Here is a 12809-nt window from a genome sequence, read left to right as displayed (position 1 = left end):
ATGATAACAAGGTGAGACTTTCACATTGGCTTTATTCAGTAAAATCCACGTGTATGCATTAAAAGGGTATGTCACGAGGGGGAATTGCACCCGTTTAGGGCGAACATTGCCGTGAGGATTATGTTGAGCACAGATCGTGCAAATCCTACAAACATTTTTTGGAATGTACTAATGCGAACATCCCCGCTGTTGAGACACAACACCTTCCGTGGTTTTAAAATAGCAGCCCATCCAAAAAGATTTTTGTCGTGCAAATAGGGTTTCCTTCTGTGCTCACGTTATTACCCTCGCGCAATGCCACTCCATGTTTGACCCATAAATTGAGTTCCTGAACTGGACATTGAAGTCGCATATCAATAAGGAATGTGTCCTTCGGCAGTCTTATCTGCAAACGCATTACCAAAAGTGACGAAATCAGTGCCCATGGCGTGTGCAGTGAATTTACAATTAGGTTTGGTACTTGGAACGCATTAGGTAAGTTTGTTAAAAGGTCAGTATGCATGACAGGTTTACCCGTAGATGTTATCATACCTGTATTATAGCGACGGAATATGTCGTTCACTTGAGGAAACGAATCCAGTCCAGTTCCTTCAGTAAAAAGACTCGTTCAAACAAATTGTTCGCCCACCCAAATGAATCGTTCGGTTAGTGAACAGGAAGTGACGTTGCCAAAGGAATCTTCAAAGACCGCTTAGCAATATAACTGAACGGGAAGTGACATTGCTTGGTCCCTCCTCCTCTTGCACACAGGCTCCTTATTGGCCGCTCGTCATAGATTCAGAAGTGAGTGACAGACTATATCATTCTGTTTTCGCCGCCTTGTCTCTACCCCGCCGTTGCAATAGCGAGGGAGAACTTCGTCTGTTGTATTTCTATGGGATCAAAGTCATGGCTCGTGCTTGCATTTTGATTTAGGACACTTTTAAACATTTTCGTTTTGTGAATTTGGGCTTAGGGGCACGCGGACTTTCTCTAGCATGATCTTGATCACATATACAATATTGCCGCTACCAGCCTACGTGACACGCTTGCTGCCACGCAAATATAAAGAGAAATCGAAAGTTTGATTTCTAAATATGGAACGACCAACACATTATATTTACCTCATGCTCTTGGATTTTTGTTTTTATGCTCCTTACTGTTATTTTTGGTAACTATCGTTAAAACTAAAGCGTAAATAGCTGGTTAAATGTATTGAGCTGAAATGAAAACAATACTACATTTTGATACAAAACAGTTTCATTGCATATATTGTTAAGATGATTGTATTGAAATATCATTTTTGCACTGGTATTAATAAATAAATAATCCAGTCAGCTCCCCTGCCGTCCCCTCATCTCAGATCGTCAAATGCTGACGAGAAATAATTGCTTAATAATTGCAACACGTCTACTCAGCGAACCACGAGACTCAACAATAATTGCAACACGTCTACTCAGCGAAACACGAGACTCAACAACATCATCAGCTACAGTTTGCTCTTTACAATGTCACCTTTCCACTTTCATTAATCTGTTAAGAAAAATGGAGACATATTGCTACATCTTCTGTGCCCGCATGCATAGTTTTTGGGCACTTGAGTAGCATATGATGGACGGATAGACATTAATCTGTCAAACCAACAAACACCCAACACGCTCTGACGCGAAAATAATAGATAGATAGATAGATAGATAGATAGATAGATAGATAGATAGATAGATAGATAGATAGATAGATAGATAGATAGATAGATAGATAGATAGATAGATAGATAGATTGATTTTTATTAGCAGACTCAAGGTCCAACAACACAACACAATAATAGATTAAAAGACAAAATAAAATAAAGAAATGGTAAAACAATAACACTGCACTGGGTCTCCTAACGACCCACATTTAAAAGGCACGTATACCAGTGCTTCCAAAACCGAGACGAGTAGCGTGTAAAGCTGTACAAAATGTTGGTCAGGCCCAACACAATCACATTTTCTGAACCATTCAGACGACTGATAAACTTAAACATGTATATCCTTAAAACAGACTGGAGGGTATTCACCCGAGTTGCTACAAACATTGCTGAAGCACTGGTCCATCTGGGCCTTTTTAACAAAATTCTTAGGGAATCATTATATGCCACTTGTAGTCTCTGGAAATGTCCTTTGTTATAATTAGACCACAGATGCGCAGTGTAGAGTGGTGTACAATAAGCCTTAAAAAGGGCCACCTTGACCTCATACGAGCAGTGACCAAATTTACGGGAAAGGATATTAGCTTGGACATATAACGAACGGCACTGGCGAAATATGTCCTCATTGTCTGTCGGCGTGTCGGTGATCATATGGCCGAGATATTTCACCTGACTGCAGGACTTTAATTCTTGACCAGCCAACTTAAAGTCAGAGAAGACCGACTGTTTATCCCCATTTGATCTTACGATCATGACGACACTCTTAGCATCATTATATTTTATATCGTGTAGCTCCCCGTACCTGGCAGACACAGTGAGCAGCTGCTGGAGACCAGCTGAACTTGGACTAAAAAGCACACAGTCGTCAGCATACATAAGATGGTTCACCACCAACCCACCAGCCATGCAGCCAGTTTTACATCTACTTAACTGCTTTGACAAATCATTCATATAAAAATGAAATAAAATTGGAGATAAAACGCTCCCTTGTCTAACCCCATTGGTGACGTGGAAAGGGGCAGGCACACAGTCATCCCATTTCACTTGCATTGTTTGGTGTGCATACCAATATGACAGAATTCTTAAAATATCGCTAGAAACACCCGCTTGGCTTAATTTCTTAAACAACTTTCCATGGTTGACACGGTCAAAAGCCTTGGAAGCGTCTAAAAAACACATAAGCACAGAGGAGTTTTTACTTATATATGTATTTACCAATTCTTTTAAAACGTAAATACACATATCTGTACCATGCCGTACCAGGTTTAAAACCAAACTGATAATAAATAATAATAAATAAATAAATAAATAAAACACTCAGGAAAAATGGACATGTATATACTGTTTCATTGCAAATCAGTATTATGGTGATCATACTCAATATTTTCCTGTGCACATATGAGGTAAATATCGCTGCCATGAAGCCTCCATACAGTGACAGTTCTCTCCACCCTGGACTGCCGTCACGTGACCGCAGCTCAGCTTTTGCTCGCCTCGTAGCTACCCGCGAAAGTGTTTTAAACCACTGTAAATTTGATAGTATGTCGTCATATGTAGTCCCGAGTCTGTTGAGAAAGGTAGTACACTAAACCATGCTCGCTAGGTTTGTGTGGTGTTTTTCTGTTTGAGCAGCAAGTGATAGGCTCCACATTGTGGCAAAGTCATTTCCTTTCATTTTTGACTCGTTCACCGCGTGACTGGAACGTCAAGTTAGCAACAAGCTCAGTCAGGAACCAGAGGACTGAGTAAGTGAACGGGAAGTGACATCACTCAGTCTTGCTCCCTGCCTGCACTGCACGCTGGCTGCTTATTGGCCACACGTGGAAGTGAGTGACTGACGCTCTGCGATGAGGCTGGCGTCTCATTGGTCGTGCGCGATGTCAAGACTGCCTCTTGCTTAATGCCCTCCCACGCAGCAAGCGAGCCCTAGCTTCCGAGAACTAATCAGTGCAGAAGGTGATTAGTTCGGTCTTGTTCAACCAAACAATTCGTTCAAAAAGAACGAATTGTTCACGACTGATACAACACTACTCTATTATTATTATTATATATCGAGCGAAAATTTGGCATGTACAAAAGGCATATTGACTAGCAGTATAAACTGTGACAGCTTTATCAGATGTAATAGTGCAAGCTTGTATGGGGAAATAAGTTGCAGTCAGAGCAGAAAAACGAGAAGTAAGAGGTTCCGCTTTTCAGCACAGCCTAAGATGACACAACTGCGTAGCCCGATTGCGTGTTACCAAACAAAATTTTCTTTGACGAGCTGTGTACGAAAATAATTGAATTTTTCAAACAATGCCATGTTATAATGTAAGATGCAGTTGTGATAACAAAATGGCCATATGAGACTAGTGTTGTGCATGTAATAAAAATAACATGTTCGTCTGTAGAAGTAAAAAAAAAAAAAAAGCACAACCATTGGACTGCTTTCTACAGCTACTGAAGCGGCAACCACAGCTCTGACGGAATGAGGAAGCGCACATGCAACATTAGCAAGCCGAGAAGAATAATAGGCAATAGGCGTAAGTTTATCACCATATCTTTTCGTCAAAACAGATGTTATGTATTAACCTATGCTATCGACCGTTCGGATAAAAGGCTTAGTATAGTCTGGCAAGACCAGAGCGGTGCTAACTACCAAAGCTTGTTTAAGTTGACAACAGGCACGTTCAGCTTTGGGTGTTCATGTCATGATGAGGCCCAAAAAAGACATCATTTGTCGCTTTGTAAGCGGTTTTGGAGCTTGCAACACGCCAGCTTCCCTGTCTTCTAAAATGAATCTGCCACCCTTGCTCTAATCATGCCCCAAGCATAGACTTCATAACCTATTGACCTGACACATCGTCATTCTTTGTGTCACACCTTACCATAGGGGGCTGAGCCGCCGAGCTTCATTTAGTAATATTCAGCCGAAGACTGCACACGCGCTTTCCGAGCCGGATTTTAGCTTGGATTTTTGAAGAACTACGAAAGCTGTACCGCATACAAACAGGAAGGATTGTCTCAGGAATGATTTGTTCGAGGATTCAAAGTAAATGTTTTTTTTTTTTTTTCGTACCATGCATGCAATTTGAAACGTTGTGAAAAAAATCATTGGGAGAATGGGAACCGCTACAGCATTGGCATCATTCTTCGACATATATACTTTAAATAGATGCGTAACTGCATGTTTTTTTTTGCTCTTTTAACAAAGAATCGAGACAGTTTTAAGTCCGTATCTATAAAGATTTCAGAGATTTAAGCTTTTATGCACAAGAATTTTGAAAGGAAAAAGCCATTGTGGCAGCCCCCTTATCATGACAACGAGCTAAGAGGCTAGCATCATTCTTCGACAGATTTAAGTAAATTCAAACTGCCCATTTTTTTTGTGCTTATAACCAAGAATCGAGACTGTTTTACGTGTGCATCTAGTGTAAAATCTGAGAATATTATGGACCCCATTCACGTGACGTCGTAACACCGCCCCCCTGACTTGTGCCGACATATTGTCCGTCAGCTCATTGTGTTTACATATTACCGCTACGTACATTCCTCCTATTACTGCGTGTTTTCCTGCTTGTCTCAGGAATCACCGCCTAGTAAACGAACCCAAAAACCTTACTGACAATCGTTAACATTAATTAATCAAAATGGTGAAGGCATGTGTGGCGGTCGGTTGCAGTAACAGAGAAGATAAACTGTCATTTTAGTAGTTACTGTGTGCCCGCTGTTAAAAGGGCAAATCTCTAAAGCAGCACGGTTTGTTTATCTCGGTCCACGATGCGTTTGTTTCGACAGCCGTCAGACAGCGGCGAAAACATCAATAGTCGTGATGCCAACACGATCGCAGACATCATCAGACGGAGACTACGAAGCTCGTCGCCACGGTCGCGCAACAAGAAGGTGAGCGCAACAACAGGTATTGTGCTGAAAAATAGCCGCCTGTGTGAAATGTCCCCCCTGACGGGAGCGCCCACACGGAAACGACTTTCTTGTACCGTGAATATGTATTATTTTACTCTGCTTGAACTAATAAATGTCATACCTGTGTGATTGTCATTGGGATATGGTCGTGAAAACCTTTAGACTAATACATTTCTGTTCAAAGATGGTTATGTGACCCAGTCCACGATTTGTTGTTTAAATACAGTACTAATATTTTGTGCAATCCAATTATTTACAATAGGGCTGCTAAAACATTAAAATTTTTAATCGAGTTAATTACAGCCTAAAAATTAATTAATTGCAATTCAAACCATCTATAAAATATGCCATATTCTTCTGTAGATTATTGTTGGAATGGAAAGATAAGACACAAGATGGATATATACATTCAACATACGGTACATAAGGACTGTATTTGTTTATTATAACAATAAATCAACAAGATGGCATTAACATTATTACCATTCTGTTAAAACGATCCATGGATAGAAAGACTTGTAGTTCTTAAAAGAAAAATGTTACGACAAGTTATAGAAATTTTATATTAAAACCCCTCTTAATGTTTTGGTTTTAATAAAATTTGTAAAATTTTCAATCAAAAAATAAACTAGTAGCCCGCCATTGTTGATGTTAATAATTACTTACACAATGCTCATGGGTGCTGAAGCCTATAAAATCAGTCGCACCCAAGCGCCAGCAGAGGCCGGCAAAACTCCATAAAACACAAGTGAGCGTTTCACTGTACTGTCATTTAAATCAGTCTGAGCAGGTCTTCTGCGTTAATTGCGTCAAATATTTTAACGTGATTAATTTAAAAAATTAATTAACGCCCATTAACATGATAATTTTTACAGCCCTAATTTAAATCTGATTTTACAGTCATAAATCCATTACTGTAATGAGTCCATGAAAACATTTGATGTTTTCACTTCAATAAAGCGTTATCAATAAGCGCTCCCCTCAGGGGGCACATTTCACGCGGGGCAGCTTTTTTCGGCACACATCGGCCCGTTGTCGAACCGCCGATCAAGTTTCATTTTACAATAGTTACAACGGTGACGCTCACCTGCCCAAATGTCGGTTTATATTCGGGCCGGTGCCGATTTTGGGTACCCGACTCCTCATCGTGACATAAACTAGAGTATGATTGGAAATTTTGTGGTCTCAGGACGAGCTCTGAAGCACGGGACGGGACCGGACGGGAGGAAACATCGGTTTGGGCATCAAATATGGATCTGGCGACTGGATCGACCGACGCCTTTCCAAATAACGGCTTTTATGCAACTCATCCAATGAGTTTACAGCGTCTGAAAGCACCGGGGCTTCCATAATTTGCAAGTGAATCCACCTTTAGAAACTACGATCAATTGCAATACGGACACACAATGACGGACAATATGGCGGCACAATACAGCCATCACGTGATTGTGTAACGTTAGTCATTGGGGTAATAGTTTATTTGAACATTTCCAGTCTGGCTTTCAAGCTCATCATAGCACTGAAACTGCATTAGTCAAAGTAACTAACGACTTGTTACTAGCCGCTGACGTTGGATTACTCTCGATCCTGGTTCTGTTGGACCTGAGTGCAGCCTTTGACACAATCGACCATAATATCTTATTGCAGAGACTAAAATGTGACATAGGCGTTAGAGGAGCAGCCCTCTGCTGGTTTAAATCATATTTACCTAACAGGTACCAGTTTGTCAATGTAAACCAGCAATCATCACCGTACTCTAGGGTTAGTTATGGTGTGCCGCAAGGATCGGTCCTCAGGCCCATCTTGTTTACGCTCTATATGCTTCCTCTAGGTAATATCATCAGAAAACATAGCATTAAGTTTCATTGTTATGCTGACAACACACAACTGTATTTATCAATTAAACCTGAGCAGATCAGGCAAGTGGATAAACTAAGCACCTGCGTCCGAGATATAAATACCTGGATGAGCACTATCTATCTTCTACTTAACCCTGAAAAGACAGAAGTCCTTATAATAGGCCCGAAAAGTGTGAGAGACTCTTTAACTGCCCGGATAGTCACTCTGGACAATGTAAGTTTAGCCTCCAGCACCACAGTTAAAAACCTAGGAGTTCTATTTGACCCAGACTTATCGTTTCAAGCTCATATTAAACAAACATGCAGAATGGCCTTTTTTCACCAGCGCAACATAGCCGAAATTAGAATATATATTATCTAAAAACGATGCAGAAAAACATGGATTACTGTAACTCCCTACTTGCTGCTTGTCCGAAAAGGTCTGTAAAAGGTCTTCAGCTAGTCCAAAACGCAGCAGCATGACTTTTAACAGGAACTAATTAAAGAGAGCACATCACCCCTGTGCTCCAGGCCCTTCACTGGCTTCCAGTCGAGTTTAGAATTAAATTAAAAATCCTCCTTCTTACATTTAAGACCATGAATGGGTTGGGCCATCTTATCTCACCGACGTTCTGGTTCCATATCGGCCCAACAGAACACTCCGCTCTAAGAATGCAGGTCTACTGGTAGTTCCCAGGGTTTCTAAAAGTACTGTCGGAGCTAGAGCCTTTAGCCACCAAGCCCGTTTTATGGAGTCAGCTTCCACCTAATATTAAAGAAGCCGAGACAGTCTACACATCTAAGATTAGATTAAAAACGTTTTTATTTGACAAAGCTAATGGTCAGGCTGGTTGAAATCGGATTAGACTCACAGTTCAGTCTAAGCTGCATTAGAAGCTATCATGCTGGGGGAAGTACAGACACTGAGTTCTATCTCCTTTTTCTCACTCTACCTACCACTTGTCTTACTTTATTTCTATTTTCTAATGTTAATATCTAGTTAACTAGTCTCTTCATCACTAGTCACCTGGTGTCCCCTAATGGGGGAGGGGCTATTTTTCAGCTGCTGCCTCCTGACTATCTGGACCCCTGGCTGGATGGACGTCCTCTTTGCCTCCCCCGTCTCATCTGGCTAGATGGACCTCTTCTTGTTCCTTTACTCTACTGCAGCTTTACATACTGGTAAATGGTGTTACACTTATATAGCGCTTTTCCACCTTTCAAGGCACTCAAAGCGCTTTACACTATCTCACCATCCACCTACTGGTGACGCAGCACCAGGAGCAACGTGGGGTTCAGTGTCTTGCTCAAGGACACTTAGACGTGTTCATCAGGGCGGAGAATCGAACACACAACCTCTGGGTTGGGGGACAATTACTCTACCACTGAGCCACGCCACCCCATACTGTGACTCCGTCTGCTAATTCCCATTAGCAGTCCTAGTGCATCCTGGGTATCCGTCCTGGGAGTGGATCTCTCCTGACTGTGGTACTCCCCAAGGTTTCTCATTTTCTCCCAAAGAGCTTGGACTTTTTTTAGTTTTTCCTTGCCGACATGGAGGGTCCAAGGATGGGGAATGCCCAGGACTTGAACTTTATTTATTAATCTTTGTTTACTTCATTTGCTGTTTCTGACTGTGCATCATATTGCCTCTGCAAAGCCCTTTGAGACAACCTTGTTGTGATTTAGGGCTATACAAATAAAAGTGAATTGAAACAAAACCAAAACTTACTATAGCATATCCTGGTAAAAACATCTCAAGTTACAGGAAAACATCTCCGGTATGGGAAAAACACCTCAAGTTATGACCTGGGAACACCGGCACTGGCTAAAACGATGATGAGCTCAGTCTGATAAGCCACAGTCACCCATTGTATACAATCAAGGCATATTGGAAAACACAGGAACATAACAGTCCATATTGTGATTCAGTCTAAAATAGTCAAGGCTATGGAAAGGCACACTCAAACAGGTTAATATAACAATGATGCTCTATGCCAGGGGTCCCAAACGACCGGGCCGCAGACCGGTACCGGTCCGTGGCGCATTTGGTACCAGGCCGAGCAGAAATAATAAATAATTTATTAACGACTGCATTCTGGCCGATTGACTTTGGCCTGTGCCGCTTAACACACCAATATCCCTGTCTACTCTAGATATACAACTACAGGATAGGAGGTCGTCATAGAAATGCATTGATTGGGCTGTTAGCACTAAATCTCGTTTTGCATATCTATGCGCGCTTGGACTCGATAATAACGTATGACGTAGGCCGTCGCCAATCACATTTCTTCCCGGAAATAATTAGCCCCCACACTAGAATGACTGAATAACAGACAGCTTTGGACAGACTTTTTACGTGGAAAAGGGAACCTGACGAGCCAGAAGATGTGCCTACAACCTCGAAGAAAACAACATTTATGCTACTTCCCAATCCCTAAAGACCCACGAACTGCGAAGGAGTGAATTCGTGACCCGTATGTGAATTCGCCGTGTCGTTAAGCATTAATTTACGCCATTTCCGTGTTGCGCATGTATGTTTATGATGTAAATAGTTTTTTTGCACCATTGGATAACATTGTGAGTCCAACTGAATGTAAAAGAGGGCTTTTTTCACCGCCACAAAAGCTTTGGGAGCAAAATCTTATAAGGGTGCAAAATTTGACAGAACACCGGTCCGTGAAAAAAAGACCCAAATCACACCGGTCCGTGGTGCAAAAAAGGTTGGGGACCCCTGCTCTATGCTACAATGTTCTCATGTAAGCATAACAAAAGCATGCAAAATATGTTTAACAGTTGTGTTTTAAGCATGAATAAAATTCTGTCACGAGAATCACGTTTTTCGGGACTTACTTCCTCCTCTGATCCACTTTCACTTTAGTATTCCGACTCGTGGCACAATCAAGTCGACGAGTCCCGACTGCTGTTTTCCATTGAGTCAAATTCCTTTTGCTGGAATCCTTACCTTTGATGACGTTATCGGTTTTTATCGGTTTGAACGATGCAGAAGTAGAAATGATATTTCTTGCACAATTTCAATAGCTACGGATGTGTGCGAGTCTTGCTCATTGATTTTTGAATACTCTTTGACAAGATTCAATCATTTTATTCGTTTGGGGAAAAAAACGCGATCGTGGCATTTTAAGCCTACATTCTGTTGCATTTCTCATCTTTAACACTAGATGAAGCGATTCACGGAATTGGTTCTTCTCCGTAGCTCAAGAGTCACACCGTGAAAGCATGTTGAAATCAATGTGGGAATTTTCAGTATTTTGTTTAACATAAATGAACATAAAATATCCAATGCAATAAATTGAGCTTCAGAAGTGTAATGCACATTTATATAAACTACCATTCAAAAGTTCAGAAATGTCCTCCTTTTTGAAAGAAAAGCAGTTTTTTCAATGGAAATAACATTAAACCAATCAGAAAAACACTCTATACATTATTAATGTGGTAAATGACTATTCTAGCTGGAAACGTTAATGCAATATCTACGTAGTTTTGTAAAGAGGCCCATTTACAGCAAACATTACTACAGTGTTCTAATGGTACACTGTGCTTGCTAGTTGCCTTAGAAAGATAATAGATGATTAGAAAACCTTATGCAATTATGTTGGCACAGCTCAAAACAGTTTAGGTGGTCAGAGAAGCTATAAAACTGATCTTCTTTTGAGCTAGTTGGATATCGGTGTTATGACGGCAAGCCGTTAATGTGAATCCAAAAACACAGACCAGGAGATCAATAGAACAAATGTTTGTGTTTAATTAGTATAACAAAGGGCGCACGCTAGAAAACGCGGATATAACAAGTACAACTTAGGACGCACGCTAGAAAACGCGGATATAACAAGTACAACTTAGGACGCACGCTAGAAAACGCGGATATAACAAGTATAACTAAAAGAGCACCCAAGATGGCGTGAATATAACAGAGTACAAAATCCTAACTACAAAAACCAGAAGAGCACAAAAGTAAATAAGATCAAACCAGAAACACGACCGAAGAACGTCGGAAGGCACCGAGGATGACGATGAGCACACAGCGGTAAGCAAGGCAGGAACAAGCATATGCAATAGTCCGACACTCGCAGACGGTGACAGGCCTCCTTAAATAGTGAGCGCTCCTAATGCGCCACAGGTGTGCGGCCACGGCCCCGCCCATCCAGCTGAATCAGATGCTGGAAAGAAAAAACAACTGAGAAGGCATACAGATATGACAGAACCCCCCCCTCAACGGACGCCCCCTGGCGGACCACCTGGTTTCGAGGGATGAAGGGAGTGGAAATCCCGCAAAAGCGATGGATCGAGGATCCAGGAGCGGGGGACCCATTGGCGCTCCTCAGGGCCATAACCTTCCCAGTCGACCAGGTACTGCACCCCCCTTCCCCGCCTCCTAGAATCGAGAATAGTACGCACCGTATATACCGGCCCACCGTCAACCACGCGAGGGGCAGGAGGAGGCACTGGTGGAGGGTTCAGGGGGCTAGTGGAGACCGGCTTGAGCAGAGACACGTGGAAGACTGGGTGGATCTTCATTGAACCGGGAAGCTGTAGCCTGACCGCGACGGGGTTCACCACAGAGTCCACAGCAAAAGGGCCCACGAACCTAGGGCCCAACTTCTTGGAAGTCCCAGCAAGGTTCAAATCCCGCGTTGATAACCAGACCATCTGGCCCGGACGATAGACCGGAGCGGGTCTTCTGTGGCGGTCAGCAATCAGGCGGTTGCGGGCTGCAGTGCGGACTAGTGCAGCCCTAGCGTCCCTCCAGACTCTATGGGCCCTCCGCAGGTGCACTTGGACGGACGGCACGACGACCTCGGCTTCCTGAGAAGGGAACAGTGGTGGTTGAAACCCGTATGCCGACATAAAAGGCGACCTCCCAGTGGCTGAGCTAATGAGGGTGTTGTGGGCATATTCCACCCAAGACAGGTGTGAGGCCCAGGAGGCCGGATGCAGTTGGCAAACGCAACGGAGGGCAGCCTCCAGCTCCTGGTTGACCCGTTCTGTCTGTCCGTTGGACTGTGGGTGGTAGCCGGAAGACATACTTGACGTGGCCCCCAGAGCTTTGCAGAATGCTCTCCAAACCCGAGACACAAACTGGGGTCCCCTGTCAGAAACTAGGTCAGACGGAATGCCATGGGTACGAAAAACGTGTGTTACCAGCAGGTCAGCGGTCTCCAGAGCTGAAGGCAACTTGGGGAGAGCGACGAAGTGCGCCATCTTGGAGAATCGGTCAATCACTGTCAAGATGACGGAATATCCCCTTGAGCGTGGATGGCCAGTAATAAAATCGAGTGCAACATGGGACCAAGGACGAGATGGAACAGGCAACGGACGCAGAAGTCCTGCTGGAGCTTGATGGGCCGATTTGCCCCGAGCGCAGATGGAACACG

This window comes from Corythoichthys intestinalis, chromosome 1 (genome assembly GCF_030265065.1).
Source record: "Corythoichthys intestinalis isolate RoL2023-P3 chromosome 1, ASM3026506v1, whole genome shotgun sequence".
Lineage (NCBI taxonomy): Eukaryota > Metazoa > Chordata > Actinopteri > Syngnathiformes > Syngnathidae > Corythoichthys > Corythoichthys intestinalis.
This window is presented reverse-complemented; position numbering follows the sequence as displayed.